This window comes from Paramisgurnus dabryanus, chromosome 16 (assembly GCF_030506205.2).
Source record: "Paramisgurnus dabryanus chromosome 16, PD_genome_1.1, whole genome shotgun sequence".
NCBI lineage: Eukaryota > Metazoa > Chordata > Actinopteri > Cypriniformes > Cobitidae > Paramisgurnus > Paramisgurnus dabryanus.
In genome coordinates, this window is record NC_133352.1 from 5,411,325 (window position 1) to 5,432,117 (window position 20,793).

Here is a 20,793-nt window from a genome sequence, read left to right on the forward strand (position 1 = left end):
GGGGTACTGTCACGGTCCTGTCAGACATCTGTGCTAGATGTAGGTCTGAGTGCATCTGGCAGGACCGTGATAGTATTATGTTCTGTGTGGGGACATGTGGAATCACATTGTGTGTGTGGCTTCCACATGTTCCCAGTGTCTTGTTGCTGTCGTGATCTTGCCAGACCTTAGTATAGGTTCAGGTCTGTGTTATAGGGCAAGATCAGGGCAGCATTGTGTTTACGTGGGAACACGTGTGTTTCACATCATGTCTGTGTGACACGTGTTCCCAGTGTTTGGTGGCTGTCATGGTCTTGCCTGATCCTGGTTATTATCCAGGTGGGATGTTAGAGGGCAAGACTGTGACAGCATTGTGTTATGTGGGAACACGTGTGTTTTCACATCATGTATGTGTGACACGTGTTCCCAGTGTCTTGTCACTTTTACCCTACTCCCTTATGTACTCGTGTCTTAAGTGATTAATTATGTTCACCTGTTCCCCATTGATGTGCTGTCTTTATAATGCCCTCGTGTCCTCTGTGTAGTGCGCGTGCGTTGTCTAATGTTGATTATCAGAGTCTCCTCGTTTCTCGTGTGCTCTGTTTTCAAGTCCCTGTTTAGTTTGTGTTCTACCACAGTCCTTTATATCATCCTCTGGTTTACCCCCACGTGGGTGTTTCTGTTTATATTTAATAAATCATAGTTTATTTTTGTACTTTGAGTCTGCGTTTGGGTTCTCCTTTAGTTTTCTTATCCGGTGTGTAACCGATCGTGACACCATGGTTTTAAAATTTGTGAGAATTTCACAATAATTACTAGTGACAAACACAGTTGTTGGCAAACTATTTACCACATTTAATAACTCTTTTAGCTGTTGACAGATACTAAACAGAAATGCAGAGCATCCTACAGGAAGTCACTCACCGAAATGGCGTCAAGTGGGGAGAAAACTTATACTACACTAGTGTGGTGTGCTTGTTTTTCGAAACTTTCTTACAAGTATTTTAAGTTACTAACATACTAACCACATTGCTTTTGTCTTAATTAATTCAGTTATTCCAGTAATAGTCCATCTGTGCACTGTGTACATCTTTTTCCAGATTAGTTTAAGTGCCAACTGAACTAAGTTATGATAAATGTTGGGTGGTACGGGCTGCCCCCACCCGCAAAAGAAACTACCGTAAATAATAACAGCAAACGTTAACGGATCTCAACAACATGAAGTCACTAAAACAGAACTTCAACACGGATATAGTGTTAGGTTAAAGTCTTGGCTATAAATGTTTCATCCCTGCTGAAAAAAAACAGCATCAAACCAGCATGGGAATTATGCTGGTCTATGCTGATTTAGCTGGTGGTCACAGCATACCAGCACCAAAACACAACATATGCTGGTATGACCAGCATGGGATGCTGTTGCTAATGCTGGTTTAGCTGGTGCTAATGCTGGTTTGGTGCTGGTTTAGCTGGTGCTGATGCTTGTTTGATGCTGGTTTGGCTGGTGTTCACTAGCAAACCAGCACCAAAACACAACATATGCTGGTCTTGCTGGTATGCTGTTTTTTTCAGCAGGTATGACTTTGTAAAAGATTTTAGAACACACACTGCGTTGACATGACAGGGTAACACGTGAATCAACTCATCTATTGTGATCTTTAACCTACTTACGCTGAACAGTTTCTCTGGCAACTACAGATGCCCGCGACTCAGCCTGGGGAATTGCAGTGGGACGTGGGTTTGATGAGTTGACATTATGCGAGGCAATCGGAGTCTGGCTTGTTATGCTCTGTTGTGTGTTCTGTTGTTGTTGTTCCAGGGCTGCGGCAGCTTCCCGCAAAAGTTGACTAACAGATTTTGCCATCGTGTAAATGTGCACGACGACGCAGCAGTTCCAACTGAGCACGCACTCACACGGGTCAATCACTCTCAGATCCCTCGGTTCTGGCTAGAGGGGATACAGCAACTGTGACATCTCGCGAGATGTTGGGTTTACGGTTATGTTTGGGGTAGGATTAGGCCGAGAAACAGCGGTTCTGGATTGAAATTATACGGCTAGGACATAAATCCCGTGAAAAGTTGGGTTTAGGGTTAAATTTGAGTGGAAGATTAGGATGAAAACAGTACTCATCCGGCGAAATTTCACGAGAGCTTGTCCGTAGCTGTATCCATTCTAGCCGCTACTTGAGCTCGTTCAGCCCCGCCCACTGCTTAGCATTGAATTTGCATACAAGTTGAAAATGAAAACGAAAATGAAAATGAAAAAGACGACCAATAAATAAAAAAGAACATAAAATTAAAAATGAACTTTACATTTTAATTTTGTCCCTATTATTGCTTGGGCATGAATAAAAAGCCTTTTAAAAAATGTATTTAAAGATTCCTTTTCAAGCTTGCCTTTTTATTTTAATATTGTCAGTCTTGACTCAAGATTATATTGAAAATGAAATGTCAAATCATCAATTTAATTAAATTTTTCAATTTGGCCAGAATGATGCTTCATCACGTTAAAAATGAAAATGAAATAATTTAATATAATGTTTTAATTTTTATTTTAGCATTTCATTTTCAATTTTTTGACATATTTTGCGATTTTATTTTTTATTTTATAATTTAATTAATTATTTTATAATTTAATTAATTAATTTAAAAAAGACCAAAAAAACCTTCCATACCTCTCAGCCTGCCTGGCGCAAACTGCATATACATACAAAAATACTTTTATATAAAAATGTGAAAATAAACTAAATAAATTATAAAATGCTCAATGTAATTGACATCATGAATTTCTTTTACATACTTAATACAACAAATATAAACACTATGCCAGATTAATTATAATGAACACATACCTGTACAAATTAACAAACAAAAATAAATAAATAAGGCTCTGTCACATGCAGTCTTCTCCACATAGCACACAGATCTCAAGCTCCTGTTAGCAGTTAAACATATAGAAAACCCTATAAACTAGCATGTGGAAACATGTCTATTTTAAAGCTTGTAAAAAGTCTGTTTACAAGGTTTATAATCAATTGACATATTAACTGAATGTTCACAGCCTCAAAACTAACATTTATACAGGCATAAAACAAAGTTTGCATCGTCCAAAAACTGAAATAAGTGTGTAAAACTGACGAGCAAAATAATACATTACCTCCTCTCAGCCTGCCTGGCGCAAACTGAGAGAAGCACGTGAATGACGACAGAAAGACTGCAACCTCTTAAAGTGACAGTACAGGTATTAACACCATGGTCTGAATACAGCATACAATAAAACACATTAAAAACATAAAGAAAACAATGTTCATCAGGATTTGGTGACATTTTAACCGTAAAAGAAAAAATATAATTTCAACCTGGTCACATTCACCCCTCCTAAAATTCACCAACATCCTGAAGTGGAGTCTCAGGACTGTATACAACACATATGTCATCTGACACTGACACCAACTGGCCCAAATGGAAAAAACCTAGACCTAGTCCACAGTCAACTTAGAAGTCACCTCACATACAAGGTTAAGGGAAGAAAGAGATTGATCAGGTCCCTGAATCCCCCAAGCTCAATGCGACGCCTGATATGCCACACAACACTTGGGCCGAAAAAATCTTCCACCGACATCTGTAAGTATCAATGCTCATATCAAAACTAATTTTTGCAAAACAAAGAGAGACTAGGGATGGCTCCCAAACAAAATGTTTGAACTCCTTAGAAATGGTTTCTGAACCATAGATTCTATTAGTCTGTTCACTGATTTCACTTATCTTCCTGCACGTGTTCTAAAAAAACCATCGCAGCAGTGTGTGTGTGCGGGTCAGCGCAAACCAATGCATCAACATGTGGTGAGTGTGAAATATCTGATTGTGGTGCAAGTGAAATGGTTGGGTAATCCGCAATGGCATCAACAGGACTGTGCACTGGTCTAGACTGATCCAGCTCTTCTGAATCGGCTGACTCAGATTCGGGTGGGACTACAGGTGGCAAAACTGCAAGACTCTCACCATCTCTGGAATTTGACAAATTCTGTGCACTGTCATCTTGAGTCAACAACTCAGACTCTGAGGCTGTATCATCACCACAATCTTCCTGATCAGACTCCTCACTGGCCAAAGACGGGTCATTTGCATGGGTATCCTGACTCTTGTCCATCCCAAAAAGTGGCAAGAAGTTGACCTCCAACAAAAGATTCCTGTGCACAACTCTTGTGTGTTCCTTAGCATCTAGTATTTTGTAGACATGGATATTTGGATTTGCACCAACAAATTTGTACACTCCATCCTCCCATTTGTCGTCCAACTTCCTCCTCCCTCGTTCACCTTTATTTGCCACCAAAACACGATCTCCCACAGAGAGGTAAGTACCCCTGACACGTTTGTTGCATTGCTGGGCCTGATGCTGTTGCTCAGTGGAGGAATGTTTCTGAGCGATTTCCATCGCACTTTTGAGGCAAGAGAGCAGGGACTTGGCATATGAGTCATAGTCAACAATCCCTGGGTCATTTCAAAACCCCCTTAAAAAGAATATTCACCGGCAATCTAGGTACACGCCCAAACATGAAAAAGAAGGGAGCGTAGCCTGTAGTCTCATGAATGGTGGCGTTGTAAGCAAACGTGAGGGTCTGAATTTGTTGCGGCCACTGTTGTTTTTCCCTAGGGGAAGGGTACGGAGCATGTTACCCAAAGTGCGATTGAATCACTCTGTTCCCCCATTGCCCATGGGATGGTAGGCTGTCGTATGAGATTTTGTAACACCAGCTAGACAAAGGAGCTCTGCAATCAAGTTGCTCTCAAAATTGGTGCCCTGATCGGAATGTATTCTCTTAGGGAACCCGTAAACACAGAACACATTGTCCCAGAGCTTTTTAGCGACTTGCTTTCCCGTCTGATTGGGACAAGGGAATGCATGGGCAAGTTTGGTGAAGTGGGACATCCACTGAACGCTGCTTACTGTCCTCCGCCGACCAAAAATCCATGCACACTAACTCCATTGGAGCAGAGCTCTTGATGCTTTCTAATGGCGCACGAGCAGCAGGTTCCGGCGATTTCCCAAACACACACCTCTGACAGCATCTGACATGTGCCCTCACATCCCTCTCTATATCAGGCCAATAAAATCGCTGTCTTGCCAGTGAGAGAGTGCGGTCCTGACCTTAATGACCTGCCAGATCGTGTATGCCTAACAATGTCCTTTCCTTTAGACTCAAATGCAACACATATTGGGATCTTTTTTGCTTGGACATGGGATCTCTCGTCACCCAGTACAACATCCCGTCATGGACTTCCAGCTTGTCCCATTGCTTGAACAATCGGAGGACCTTCGAATCAGCGCCATTCCTTTCCCGCCTAGATGGTCGCTTCTTGGCTGCAACGAAAGGCAACACCTTAGAGATGCAGGGGTCTTGCTCTTTACCGAGCTGCAGGTCCTGAACAGATAACATGGGCATAACATCCTGACCACTTGACAGCTGTTGGACGTGTTCGGCCAGATAAAGTGCCCTGGATTCTGTTGCATCAATCCAGTCACAGTGTCCTTGACAAAGAGCTCTGATCTCAGCTGAATCACACGCCACCTCAAACGTTATATGGTCCTCAGATCCGTAGATTTGAGACTGACAGCTGACCCTGAAAGCATCCTGCACAGAATCTTCCTCTATCCTATTAGCTTCATGAATCAGTGTGGAATATGGTTCCTTCAGCAGCCTCTGACAAATGGGCTTCACGAAGAGGTTAAGACTCAAGGCATCAGCCACCACATTCCTTTTTCCAGGCAGGTGTTTGAGATCAAAAGAGTAAGACGCAAGCTTAGAGACCCAGCGGATTTCACAAGCGTCAAGCTTTGGCTTTGTTAAAAGGTAAGTCAGCGGATTATTATCCGTCCAAACTGTGAAGCTACGGCCTTTTAGCCAGTGGCTAAACTTTTCACAGACACTCCACTTCAGAGCCATGAACTCTAGTCTGTGAGCTGGATACTTTCGTTGTGACGCATTGAGTGTCTTGCTTGCAAAAGCAACAGGTCTGGCCTTGGACTCTCCTTGTGCACTGCTCCAAGTCTGTCTAATGAAGCATCGACTGACAGAATAAATGGCTCGTCAAAGTTCGGATGGGCCAGCACAACACACTCCAACAGCATGGTCTTCAACCGGTCAAAAGCAGTTCTGCATTCCGCCGACCAGTCTGTAGGAGTAAGCTTACGATAGGCTTCTTATCTCTAGCTGACCATCCCTGTCTCTTCTGCCCAGCCGTAAGTGCGAATAATGGCTTCACAATGGAGGAACAATTTGGGATGAAATGCTGGTAGTAAAAGACCATGCCAAGGAAAGATTTGATTCTCCAGATAGAAGGCGTGCACTCATCTCCCTCCATGAGGTCTAGCACTGTCATCTTGGTGATGACCTCCACTTTGGCAGGGTCGACGGCCACACCCTCGCCATTAATGATATGTCCAATTAATCTGACTTGTTCTCTGAGCAGATAGCACTTCTTCTGAGCCAGTTTTAAGTTGTTCTCCCCACAGTCTCTGGAACACTGTGCGATGTCTGGAAAGGGCCTCATCCTCCATCGACGCAAAGACAAGAAGATCGTCAAGATAACACAGGAGTTTTGTAAAGTTTATGTCCCCAAAGATCCCAATCATCATCCTCATGAAGGACGCTGGACTGTTACAAAGTCCCTGTGGCTTGCGATTATTTTCATGCAGTCCAAAGGGAGTTGTGAAAGCAGTGTACTTCTTGTCGTCTTGCATTGGGATGTTGAAGAAGCCAGAAGTGAGGTCCATTGTACTAAAGAGACACTGTCCCACAGCAGCCAGACAGTCAGACTGGTGTGGCAAGGGATGGGCATCCTTTAAGGTTCGGGCCACCTGAAATCGGTGCAAATCCGCAACCCACCGTCTTTCTTCCATATTATCACCAGTGGTGAAGCATACTCGCTCGAAGACTTCCTCATAATCCCCTTTTCCTCCATATCAGTGAGAACCTGCCTCAACCTCTGATAGTGGGCAGGAGGGACCCTCCTATACGTCAGGCGAAAAGGGCGATTGTCAGTGAGATGAATGCGGTGTGTATATCCCTTGACCTCACCACAGTCCAATGGGTGCTTCGAGAAGATGTCGTGATATTCAATCAATAGCTGTGTGTACCTAGACTTGCAGTCTTTACTGGCCTGGCATACGTCTATGTCAACATCACTTAGGCCCAACTCTGATAGGCTTTTTTCCAGCTGAAAGCTAAAAGACACTGGGCCATGTGTCATGTTGCTGTTGCGCTATGTCATGTACTTGTTTCTCCATATGAGATTGCTGTATCTCATAAGTCAGTTTCTTTGTTGTCTGCATCTGGTTGTTTCTCTGAAGCCACCCTGAGAAGCAGCTAGATTCTCGATTGCCAAACTATGAGATCATCATGCTGACCAGGCACAACCAAAGTAGGTACAACACAGCGAGCACCGTAAAGCTGCATCTCCAAGTCATAAAAACCCTCAGGTCGAGTCTGAAGACCACCACAGCCAATCAAAACAATATTTTCTTCAGGGTGCTGCTTCTCAGGCAAAACACCAGCAGAGCTGAGTTTCACTACTGCATGTTCACTGATGCTACATGCCATAGAGCCAGAGTCCAACATTCCTTTAAGCTGTACACCAGGGCTATTAAAATCTTAGTAGTCATGGGCACTGGAGATGGCACCAACGGCACAGTGGTGTTTGGAGCTGGTGTATTAGCAGCCATAGGCACATGACACTGGGAATGGACTTTGTGCTCTACTGTGCTTAGCTTAACTGGCCTAACAGATGAAGCTTGAGTTTTCTGTTCTTGCATGTGCTCGTCAAGCCTCTCTTGGATCTCACATGCCGACCATTTTTCTGCAGTCTTGAACTTGAAAACACTTGTAAGAGATTGGTCTGGGCAGTGTTTGATAAACATCATACTGACTTCATGGCCCGGGTCATCAATGCATCGACCTTGTCTTTTCAGATATTCATCCACTACATCAACTGTTTTCTTTAGCCTTATCCAATATTCCATAGCATCTTTACTTGGCATGGGCAGTGTTTTGTAAAAATCTGCCAAAGGCTTGCTTGAGTAAGTCAGTTTACTAAAGTGTTGTTTCAGGATATCAAAAATCACATGGGGATTTTCAGCATGGTTAATTGATGTGTTGTTACGCAGCTTAATCTTCACTACATCCCCTGCTTTGCCCATAAGTTTTGCCAGGACTTCCTGTGAATATTCATGAACTGGAATAGCTTTCTTCTTTAAATATAAAGTCATAAGATTTTCCCACTCATGAACAGTGAATTTGTCTGAGCTATCACCCCTGAATATAGGAGGCACCCTTACAAGCAGACTGGTAATTGGTTCAGTTAGGAAAATGGTAATCCAGCCTGTGCTGTTTTTGTGGTCTCTGTGCTAAGGATAGAATTCTACCAATGCATTAGGGGACCACAATAACTGCACAGACAGTTAGAAACTCAGTAGAGATTCAAACTAGATGTTTGTTGAGAGCAGTAGTAAGATTATTGCTTATTTAACAGCAGTTTTAAGGGAACCTGTATAGAAGGGCAGATTAACATACTAGTTTATAAGCCCACATCATCTTAAAGACCACTTTAGTACTTTTTAACAGGAGTGATTTAAAACGCAACCTAATCAGCACTGAACTGAACACCCGAACAGCAGTGATTTACAAAGTCAGCCCAGTTTGCCTTGAAATTCAAAATGGATCAATCTACTTGCTCTGGTCTTGAACAAAGCATGGGTTTTCATTTAATCCATCAATGCTTCCTTACAAGTATGCTGCTATAAGCTTCCCCTTAACTTGTCAAATGATTAGGTTGTTGAAAACACTATGAGAACACTTCCCAAAGTTCTTTGAAATTGGATACAGAACAAAAGAGTTTTTAAAATGTAGATTTTAATTAAGACAAGTAAACATACTGCATGTACAAGCAGAGCAAAGCAGCTGAAGACACAGTTCTCAGAGACCAAAACAACTTTAAATAAAACTTAACTTAAAAAACTCATGAAAGAATCAATCTACTTGCTTTGTGAAGATAAGAGAAATTGCATGCCAGAGGCCTGCCATGAAAACATTGGAGAACAAAATGAAGTGTAGAAGCTACCATGTTTAACTTGCCCGTGCTCACTGGCCCTACCGGGATTCAAAGCCCTGGTCTACCGCATGGGAAGAGGATGTTCTACCACTGAGCCACAGAGGCCTTACTACTAGCCAGCCCACAAACATAGAGTTGAGGCTAGTAGAATCAGCCCAATGTGGTTCATTACAAAGACAGATTAAACAGCCATTCTAATGTCTGTGATTTACTGAAACATTTGCACTACCTGGTAATTGGATCCAGGAGCTAGCAGTTTGTTACTTTGTTCAGTAACAAGGTTGTCAAAGCTCCCTTTGTGAAACTGGCATCTTGGTTATGGCAATACAAGCAGACTGGTCATTGGTTCAGTAAGGAAAATGGTAATCAAGCCTGTGCTGTTTTTGTGGTCTCTGTGCTAAGGATAGAATTCTACCAATGCATTAGGGGACCACAATAACTGCACAGACAGTTAGAAACTCAGTAGATATTCAAACTAGATGTTTGTTGAGAGCAGTAGTAAGATTATTGCTTATTTAACAGCAGTTTTAAGGGAACCTGTATAGAAGGGTAGATTAACATACTAGTTTATAAGCCCACATCATCTTTAAGACCACTTTAGTACTTTTTAACAGGAGTGATTTAAAACGCAACCTAATCAGCACTGAACTGAACACCTGAACAGCAGTGATTTACAAAGTCATCCCAGTTGGCCTTGACAGTCACAAGGGATCAATCTACTTGGTCTGGTCTTGAACAAGGCATGGGTTTCCATTTAATCCATCAATGCTTCCTTACAAGTATGCTGCTATAAGCTTCCCCTTAACTTGTCAAATGATTAGGTTGTTGAAAACACTATGAGAACACTTCCCAAAGTTCTTTGAAATTGGATACAGAACAAAATAGTTTTTTAAAATGTAGATTTTAATTAAGACAAGTAAACATATTGCATGTACAAGCAGAGCAAAGCAGCTGAAGACACAGTTCTCGGAGACCAAAACAACTTTAAATAAAATTTAAAAAACTCATGAAGGAATCAATCTACTTGCTTTGTGAAGATAAGAGAAATTGCATGCCAGAGGCCTGCCATGAAAACATTGGAGAACAAAATGAAGTGTAGAAGCTACAATGTTTAACTTGCCAATGCTCACTGGCCCTACCGGGATTGAAATCCCAGGTCTACTGCATGGGAAGCGGATGTTCTACCACTGAGCCACAGAGGCCTTACCGCCAGCCAGCCCACAAACATAGAGTTGAGGCGAGTAGAATCAGGCAATGTGGTTCATTACAAAAATACAGATTAAACACCCATTCTAAAGTCTGTGATTTACTGAAGCGTTTGCAATACCTGGTAATTGGACCCAGGAGCTGGCAGTTTGTTACTTTGTTCAGTAACAGGGTTGTCAAAGCTCCCTGTGTGAAACTGGCTTCTTGGTTATGGCATTACAAGCAGACTGGTCATTGGTTCAGTAAGGAAAATGGTAATCAAGCCTGTGCTGTTTTTGTGGTCTCTGTGCTAAGGATAGAATTCTACCAATGCATTAGGGGACCACAATAACTGCACAGACAGTTAGATACTCAGTAGATATTCAAACTAGATGTTTGTTGAGAGCAGTAATAAAATTATTGCTTATTTAACAGCAGTTTTAAGGGAACCTGTATAGAAGGGTAGATTAACATACTAGTTTATAAGCCCACATCATCTTTAAGACCACTTTAGTACTTTTTAACAGGAGTGATTTAAAACGCAACCTAATCAGCACTGAACTGAACACCTGAACAGCAGTGATTTACAAAGTCATCCCAGTTGGCCTTGACAGTCACAAGGAATCAATCTACTTGCTCTGGTCTTGAACAAGGCATGGGTTTCCATTAAATCCATCAATGCTTCCTTACAAGTATGCTGCTATAAGCTTCCCCTTAACTTGTCAAATGATTAGGTTGTTGAAAACACTATGAGAACACTTCCCAAAGTTCTTTGAAATTTGATACAGAACAAAATAGTTTTTTAAAATGTAGATTTTAATTAAGACAAGTAAACATATTGCATGTACAAGCAGAGCAAAGCAGCTGAAGACACAGTTCTCGGAGACCAAAACAACTTTAAATAAAATTTAAAAAACTCATGAAGGAATCAATCTACTTGCTTTGTGAAGATAAGAGAAATTGCATGCCAGAGGCCTGCCATGAAAACATTGGAGAACAAAATGAAGTGTAAAAGCTACCATGTTTAATTTGCCAATGCTCACTGGCCCTACCGGGATTGAAAGCCCAGGTCTACTGCATGGGAGCCACAGAGGCCTTACCGCCAGCCAGCCTACAAACATAGCGTTGAGGCTAGTAGAATCAGCACAATGTGGTTCATTACAAAGACAGATTAAACAGCCATTCTGAAGTCTGTGATTTACTGAAACATTTGCAACTACCTGGTAATTGGACCCAGGAGCTAGCAGTTTGTTACTTTGTTCAGTAACATGGTTGTCAAAGCTCCCTGTGTGAAACTGGCATCTTGGTTATGGCATTACATCTGATTGCATGACAACCTTGATGTTAGGCAATGTCATCTCTGAGGGCTGTACAGGAGTACTGGTGTTGTGTGTGCACCGGTCAGATTGTAGCTTAGCTGTGATGGACTCATCTAGCTTCGCAGCTAACTGTGTAATGAGTGAGCCCAAGTCTGTATTCTGCTTGACTTGGCTCGGCATGGCACGATCTACTTAACGTGTAAAGGTAAGCTGTGGGGTGTGTAATGCTGTGACACTAGGCCCTGGTGTTCTGGACTCTAAGGGTTGAAAGAACAAACCCCTCCCCACACCAAACTGGTCCTCAATAGAGTCACGCTCAGAATTGTTAACTTCACCCTCAACAAAATATGAGTAACCCTCTGCCTTTTTTAAGTCACTCCATACACAGAAAGCACATGAGATAAAAAAAAATCAATAAAATAAAATCTTAATGGTCAAACTGTAAGAGTACAAAAAAAACACATATAGATAATCACATCAATCAGCAATCAATGGCACATCATTAAAGCACTCTCTTAAATGTTGTTATATTGAAAAAGACAAAAAAAATTAAACATCAGGTTGCAGTCCAATGGAATACCTGACGACGGTAAAAGGCAAGGGAATGCTGCTACCCACGGTGAACGAGCTGACGTCGATCTTCAGACCAATCCTTGAAAGGTCACGCCACCATTGTAACGGGCGTGCAGTCTATAACAGTTCAATTTAGGTCAAATGCACGTCCATTAACCCTTGTATATTCTGCATTGTGTTCTTGTTGCGATGAATGAAGAAAAGACCTAAACCACAACCGACTGCTGGTTACTCTTTTAATGAAGATGGAACAGCGGATTTGTCTGTACAAATCAACAAACAAAAATAAATAATTAAGGATCTGTCACATGCAGTCTCCTCCACATAGCACACAGATCTCAAGCTCCTCCTCTCAGCCTGCTTGGGGCAAACTGCATATACATGCACAACTGATAAAACTTAGTTTTATCAGCAAAAATACTTTTAAATAAAAATGTGAAAATGAACTAAATAAATTATAAAATGCTCAATGTAATTGACATCATGAATTTATTTTACATACTTACTACAACAAATGTGAACACTATGCTAGATTAATTACAATGAACACATACCTGTGCAAATCAACAAACAAAAATAAATAAATAAGGCTCTGTCACATGCAGTCTCCTCCACATAGCACACAGATCTCAAGCTTCTGTTAGCAGATAAACATATAGAAAACCCTATAAACTAGCACGTGGAAACATGTCTATTTTAAAGCTTGTAAAAAGTCTGTTTACAAGGTTTATAATCAATTGACATTTAACTGAATGTTCACAGCCTCAAAACTAACATTTATACAGGCATAAAACAAAGTTTGCATCGTCCAAAATAGGGATGGGCATTTTCCAGTAATTTACTATTAGAATATTTAAGCTCATAAAGAACGAATATTCGAATATTCGTTTATTTAAATTATGTTAATTAAGACATGTTAACACATGTTTTGTATTTTTCATTTTGTCATAATTATACAGAAGGCTCATAATTAGGAAATATCCACAACAAGCTAAACTTATATTCTGTATGTATATATATGTATGTATTTTTAAGTTGAAAACATTGTAAAAAAAATATTTTTAAATTCTTCTTTAAAAATATCCTACAGAAAAAAGGCGTTAAAACCCCACGCGGAGCTAAGTCTGAGTCAAATCCTTAGTTTCAAGTCGTCAGTATGAATTCATTACTGTTTGATCTTACATACATTATATTATACCAAATATTATATACTAACCCCAAATCTAAGCGAAATTTGAGGACTTGCGAAGATTAAAGTTTGAGGACTTGACAAAGTAGGCTATCATCATTTAAACAGACTCAAAACACCAAATAAGAGCCCGGAGCAAACGAAAAAACACATCAACATAACCGACTGCTTAGTTGCCATATAAATATCTTCTCAGTTTATTTTGACATGTATTTGTGAATAAAGAAAACCATATTTATCCTACCTGCTTCGGTGAAAGCCCGTTCTTCTGACTAGATACAATAATGCCGGTGCGGAGAAAACTCTTCCTCGTGATGATGGTTATACGATAAAAACAACAGATGGATTGAACAAGATTGAATATCTGTATTTAACATTATTTTACAAATAACGTAAGCGGCTTGATACCTAATTGTTGACTGTGCAAAGTAACTAAGGTTATCTTAATTTAACAACATTTCACAAAGACGGAGCTTTGCTTTAAAACTGCCATGTGCAGTTATCCGGTTCATTTTCGAAAGAGCACCGCATATAATAAATGTTCTCCGTTTCATTTCGTTCTCCGTGTCTGTCTCGTTATTAACAAAATAAAGTAGACTTTATAACAGAAAGCTTACAAATCTCTCATGATGTGTTGACACGGGCGGCGGAGAAGCAAGTTTAATAACACGTGAGCCCTCACGGAGCCAGTGGCCAAACACGGCGCGCCGCGGACAAACCCGGAGATAAAAGGAAAAACTTAAATTCGTCTGCAATCTGAATTGCCAAACAATCAGAAATACATACAAATTAAAGTTCATGTATATTTTACATTTAAGTCCGTAAAAGACAGTAAAGATGAAGTGAAAAAGCATTAAATAAGTCGTAACCCTTTGGTGGCACATTAAAAAGAAACAAACATTCGAATAGCATTTTTTAAATTGGAATTATTATTGCCGATCGAATATTCAAAAATCCGTGCCAATCCCTAGTCCAAAAACCGAAATAAGTGTGTAAAACTGACGAGCAAAATAATACATTACCTCCACTCAGCCTGCCTGGCGCAAACTGAGAAAAGCACATGAATGACTTCAGAAAGACGGCAACCTCTTAGGGGCTGTCCACACGGAGACGCGTATCACTGTATACGTATACATTTTTTATCGTATTGGCGTTTCTTCCACACGGATCCAGCGTTTTGGGAGACTGGAACCGCTATTTTTTGAAACCGGGTCCTAAAGTGGATAAATCTAAAATCGACACCCTTGCGGTTTCATGTGTACAGCCAATCCGTATATTTTGTGAAGCGAAAACGTCATTACATCACGTGTCGGCAGCGTCACTTGTAACAGCAACAACAATAATGGCGCACTACATGATTGTGTTCGTGCTACAGAAGCCTACTAGCTTTATTACAGCTAAATCTATTGCTTCTATGCAATTGTGGTGAGCAACAAGCGATAATGGACAACACCATACGCCACATGCTCTTAGATCTACCGCGGAAGACAACCAGGAGAAAGACTCCGCTCTTGCTCTTGTAGTTGTTGTGTTCGCCATCACTTCTTCTTCTTGGTTCGTATACAGCGCGCAAGGTTATGCGCATGCTCAAAGTCTTCTTCTCCGTGTATAGTGTATATCTGTGGCAGAATTACAGCGCCCCATACTGGTCTGGAATATATACTACACTGCTTTCGGTCAGTTTCGGTGGTTTCGTGTGTGTGCAGATATTTCTTGAGACGACGCCGTGTTTACGGATTATTTTTTTAGAACGAGGAAAAAAAATAGGATAGGATAGGAAAGGGAATGCACCGGCTTCGTGTGGACAAAGCCTTAAAGTGACAGTACAGGTATTAACACCATGGTCTGAATAAAACACATCTCAAACATAAAGAAAACAATGTTCATCAGGATTTGGTGACATTTCAACCGTAAAAGAAAAGATATAATTTCAACCTGGTTACATTAACATTAGTTAATGTATTAACTAACATGAACTTGTCACGGTAAAAATAAAGGAGAGAACCCAAACGCAGACAACTGTAAAATAAACCGAAGGTTTATTTAAACCACAAAACACAAAAACCCATGAGGGGGTAAAACAGGTGATAAATGACGATGTAGATAACAAAACAAGGAAACAACACTGAATACAAATAACAAAGACTCTGAGGACTAGATTCAGGCAACACGGAATAAAGTGAATAAGCACACTGAATCTTAGACGAACGAACGAGCACAAGACAGAGGACGAGAGGGCATTATAAAGACACAACTCAAATGGGGAACAGGTGCAAATCATTACGTTATAAGGACGAGAGCACATAAGGTAGTAGGGTAAAAGTGACAAGACACTGGGAACACGTGACACCAACACATGATGCGACTACACGTGTCCCCACACAAAACACAGTACTGCCATGATCTTGCCATCTGAAATCAGACCTGAATACAGTACAAGGTCTGGCAAGACCATGACAGTGACAAGACACTGGGAACACGTGGAAGCCACACACACAATATGACTCCACGTGTCCCCACACAGAACACAGTACTGTCATGGTCTTGCCAAATGAACTCAGACCTGAATCTAGCACAAGGTCTGGCAAGACCATGCCAGTACCCCCTCCTTAAAAAGCGGATATAAGACGCTAACAAGGGAAACACTAAACACGAGGGACGAGAGACTGTACAACAGAGAACACCCATGAAAATATAACAATAAACATTAAAGGTAAACAAGCTTACATTACAAACGGGTTGGGGTGGTTCAACAAAAATAACAAACAAGGGAGGGGGGGCGGGGAAACAACAGGGTGGGAATAATGTCTGCGGGAAAACAGTGAGTCCCAAAATTATAATGTCCAGGCGGTGCGAAAAACCGCCGTGGTTCAGTCCCTGCAGGAGGCTGACGAGGTTTAGGTCGCGCAGACGACTGACGTGGCTCCGGTCGTGCAGACGGCTGACGTAACTCCGGTCGTGCAGACGGCTGACGTAGCTCCGGTCGTGCAGATGGCTGACGTAGCTCTGGTCGTGCAGACGGCTGACGTAGCTCCGGTCGTGCAGACGGCTGACGTAGCTCCGGTCGTGCAGACGGCTGACGTAGCTCCCGTCGTGCAGACAGTTGATGTAGCTCCGGTCGTGCAGACGGCTGACGTAGCTCTGGTTGCGCAGACGGCTGACGTAGCACTAGTTGCGCAGATTGCAGCGGCTGTTCCGGAGCGTCCTTCGTCCTTCTCCTCCTCCGTTTGGATGCGGAGGATGCGGGACGGAGATCAGGGGCAGGAGTGGGTGAGGTCGGTGAGGAAGAGGTTTCTGGAGCCGGAGGGATGAGAACCATCTTCCCCAGCTTGACCGCCCCCGAGTGAAGACCCTTAGGGTTAGAGGAGGGTGAACGGGGTCCGGCAGTCTCGGCTGGTTTCCGTTGTTGCTGTCGTTGGGCAAGACAGTCTATTAAGTCCCAATAGGACAGATGGAGCAAACTCCCTCGCTCCTGAATAGGTGGAGGGTCATTCAGACCAGCCACAAGGTAAGCGCTGGCCAGAAACTCCGGGTAACTTCCCCTACTCCTCTCCACTGCCAGGGCATAGTCTCTGAGAGGTAGCCCCCTCTGCGGTGGGAAGGGCCCACTGCCGGAGAGCGTCTGGGTGGAAATGGAGGACCACCACTATGGGTATGACGCACACTGCATGACGGACTGTCCGCTGGGTTCAGTTAGGCTCGTTCGTTCTGTCACGGTAGAAATAAAGGAGAGAACCCAAACGCAGACAACTGTAAAATAAACCAAAGGTTTATTTAAACCACAAAACACAAAAACCCATGAGGGGGTAAAACAGGTGATAAATGACAATGTAGATAACAAAACCAGGAAACAACACTGAATACAAAATAACAAAGACTCTGAGGACTAGATTCAGGCAACACGGAATAACGTGAATAAGCACACTGAATCTTAGACGAACGAACGAGCACAAGACAGAGGATGAGAGGGCATTATAAAGACACAACTCAAATGGGGAACAGGTGCAAATCATTACGTAATAAGGATAGGGCTGGGTATTGTTTAAAATCTTTCGATCCGGTGCCATTTTCGATACCTCCGTTTCGTTGCCGGTTCCTAAAGATACTTTTTTCGATACCATGTTTTAAAATCCATTGAAACATTAACAAAAATACATTAAACACACAACTTTTATTTTCACCTTAATTAAGTTCATCAGTTTTTTTTATGAAAATAAGGAAACAAAAATAAAGAAATTAAGAATATAATTAAGACTGCTTTATGTTATGAAATGTAAAATGGTATTTAGCTTTGACTAACAGTATTTGTGGGTTCATTATAGCTGCAACTTTGACAAAAAGTTAAAATATTTAAATGGGGGACTGGGTTTTACTGGGAAGATTTGTATGCATGTTTGTTTTTTGTAAACAATACTCAACTTCATAATTATCAAAATATTAAATACATTTAGGATTTTTAAAATGAGTAGAAAATGCGATCAATGTCATTTCATTCAAGTCAAATTAGCAAACCAGTTAAATGGAATTTTAGTTGGTTTTAAATAACGAGCCAGGCTTTGGGCGGTGCGTGTGCGTCAAGTTTAAACCATAGACTGTAAAAAATAGGTTTAAATGCATCAGCCATTTTGCGAGACGAGGGCATGAAGGCTTTGCGATGCGGAGAGACAGGCGCGAGTAATTCATAAGCATTGAGAGACACAAGCTGCGCGCGTGGGTCAAGTTTAAACACCTTGTCGAGACTGCTGTGGGAGACGCGCGCGCAAAGCCTTGCCATGTTTAAATTAACATTAACAAAGATAAAAAAAATGCTTTATAAGTGCAGTTCATTATTAGTTCATGTACCCATTATTTTTATTGTACTTGCTATCTCATATTCTTAAGTAAATTATTACAAATTTTCATGGGTTACATTTAACACCCTCCAGAGTAATTTATTACAGTTCACCCGATTAAAAAAAAGGACTTGTTCCCCACTGCCAATGGCATACCCATGATTCTACCATCCAGGTACTACCAGATCGAACCCTGCTTAGCTTCCAAGATCGGACGTTACCTGGCGTACTCAGGGTGGTTTGGCCTGAATGTTATAACAGAGAAATGGAAAAAAATAATAGGCATTAGCCATGCACTTGTGGAAAAAACACTCCTCCAAATGTTTGAAAAGCAAGATTATTTCCCCCCGGACGACTGGTAAAGACAAGTTTAAAGAAGCCCCTATAAATTTTAAAATAAAGAAAAGGGGTTTTATTCCTCTAAGCAAGGTGACATTTAATATTTCCTGCTAAACAACAATGCTGTGAATGTGATATACCCCAATTCGCTTTATAAGGCCTTAATAAATCTTACTCGTTCTAAGTTCCGTGGTATTGGGTATTAGCATAATGCTACTATCAGTTGCCTTGGATTCAATATGTATAGAATCCGCTTCATATAGAATTTATATAAATTCATTTATTCATACAGATTAATAAAAATTTTTACATTTAAGTCTGATTTTACCATATTTATTTATGTGAAGTTTTCTAGTCATGTTTTTACATTGTTAAAAACAAATATTAAGAGAATATTACCGTACATTGCAAATACATTATTTCAGGGAAAGAGTGTCCCAGCAAACAATTTCTGGTTTCTGGGAACGTTTGTTTTTGTTCCCGGAATGTTCTTAGAATGTTCCTAAGAACTTCCCTGCTGGTTAGCCAGGAAAGTTTTCTTAACGTAAATAGAACGTTCCCTTTAAGTTCCGGGAACGTTCTTGGTAGGTTCCGGGAATGTTTACAGAACGTTCTTGGTAGGTTCCCAGAATGCTCTTGGAAAGTTCCCAGAATGTGCTTGAAACCTAAAGGGAACGTTCTATTTACAGTAAGAAAACTTTCCTGGCTAACCAGCAGGGAACATTCCCAAAAGGTTCCCAGAAAGTTCTCGGTAGGTTACCAGAACGTTCCTGGAACCTAAAGGCAACGTTTATTTACGTTAAGAAAACTTTCTAACCAGCAGGGAACGTTCCCAGTAGTTTTTCTTCTAACCTCTACATTCTGATGCCTGTGCATAATCGATCAACTTTTCTCTACATTGTTTTAATTGTTCTTAAAACATTAGAATGGAATAAACCATGAATTGAATTATATTAAAAACAAATATAAATCACAAAAAATACTTAATGATATCTGAAATATAACATTAACATGTTTTTTTAAAAACATCTAATATGATTTACATTAATTTACATTAATACAATTTATACCGTTTATTGATCAATAATTAATTATACGGCATAACAGAAGTGTGATGTTCAGTCCAAATTCACAGCATTAAAACTAATGTTAGATTTACACGTTCCCCATGAAAAATACAGTAGGCTATCAAAAATTTCTTTATGACTTCAACAGACTGTCCATACAGGAACATTTTAAAACAAAATCAGTGTGCTGTAACTTAATCCAAACAACATTTAAACATGTTTTAGACATACACTTTTCCCATGAAATCTCCAAATTACAAAGGGCCACGTTTGTCTATGCCAGTCAGTTAGAAAACACACAAGTGCTATTTTTATACTGATAAAACTGTGGTGTACTCGCAGCATAATGAGTAAATGTCCACTTGTAGTAACATTTCTTTAGTTTTTGTTGAGATAATGACGGTCGATGGTGGAAAATAGTCAGTCAGCTTCCTCAATCGAAAACTGCCCTGGACGCGTTCGCTACTTACCTGGGAGAAAACTCAAAGATATTCATAAATTTTTGGTCAGCTGTTTAATGAAGAACTTCCAAAGCATCCACAGCCAAACTCATTAATTGTCCTTGCACGTTTGCTTTGATTCATCGCTGCCGACCGGAAACTTGCCCCGTAGTATTACATTAGGTTACACTTTATTTTGATAGTCCACTTTAGACATTCTACTTACTATAAATAACTTTGCAACTACATGTCAACTAACTTTCAATAATTTGCAACTATACGTCAACTAACTGTCATTAGTGTATTAGTAGACCTTAAGGGTTGGGGTTAGGGAAGAGGTTTGGGTTAATGGAATAAGTTAACATGCACCTGCAGTTAAAGACAGTTAAATGTTTGTTGAGATATCATCACAATAAAGTGTTAGTAGATATTAAGCAGACAGTTTACTAATTCTCCAAAGATTGGTAGTTGATAAGTAGTTGCAACGTTACTTATAGTTAGTAAAATGTCTAAAGTGGACTATCGAAATAAAGTGTTACCTTACATTATCTAAAAACAAAAGTGTATCCTTGCCCCTGGGCGGAGAATCTTGTTGTTTAAATGTTTATAATCTGCCTATTTTCAGCAAACGTTATGTGAAATATAATATTATATTTTGTAAAGAAATTCGCAATTAAAGCAGGATTACTTTATGAAGCGTAATGTGTCGTAGCAGTGAGCAGGTCATAAGGATATCTCATATGAAACACCTGACTCAGAAAGTTC